The sequence below is a fragment of the Penaeus vannamei genome, chromosome 14 (genome assembly GCF_042767895.1).
Source record: "Penaeus vannamei isolate JL-2024 chromosome 14, ASM4276789v1, whole genome shotgun sequence".
NCBI lineage: Eukaryota > Metazoa > Arthropoda > Malacostraca > Decapoda > Penaeidae > Penaeus > Penaeus vannamei.
Window position 1 is genome coordinate 35507072 of NC_091562.1, and position 698 is coordinate 35507769.

Genomic DNA, 698 nt, shown 5'->3' on the forward strand with positions numbered 1-698 from the left:
TACAGATAGTGTAATATCACAATTATGGAGGTAAATTTACTATCGACCTTAAAATTGACAAAATAAGAGAGGACATACACTGATTTGGACCAAGTATCATCCTAGTCGGGAGCTGGTTGCATTTATTTGGAAATAGACTAAAAATTCTAGCTTTAATCAGGCTGTAATTAAGATTGAATGGAAGTATGTAACTTGTACTCTAAAAGAACCACAAATTGATTGCATCCTTCAGCCAAGGCAATGGAGGAGTGGACCGTTTTCTGCTGAACCCAACAAAAAATAATGATAATAATAATAATAAAGAAGAAAAAAAAAACTGTTGTAGCAAGTAAGGGACTTTTGATTTTGTTGTCAAAATATTCATTTTAGGAGTTCAATATCAATAGAAGATAAATATTAATTGAGATTGGGTTTTTCCTTCCGAATCCATACTTTCATTTTCAGAGTGAATTCTGATGGAGGAATTTGTTGGTCTACTATTATATAATTGTTGGTTATATCACATATGTTGGTCTACTATCATATAATCCACATGATGCTTTGTTGGGAAATTCTCTCCATGAAGAGGCTTGATCAGCTGTCTTCTGTCAGGGAGGATGGTGAGAGTGGCGCTCAATTTGAATAATTAATGCAAACATATGCAGTACCTGAGATATATTACAACTCTTAGAGTAATCGTCCAAGCGTTCCAGGAAATC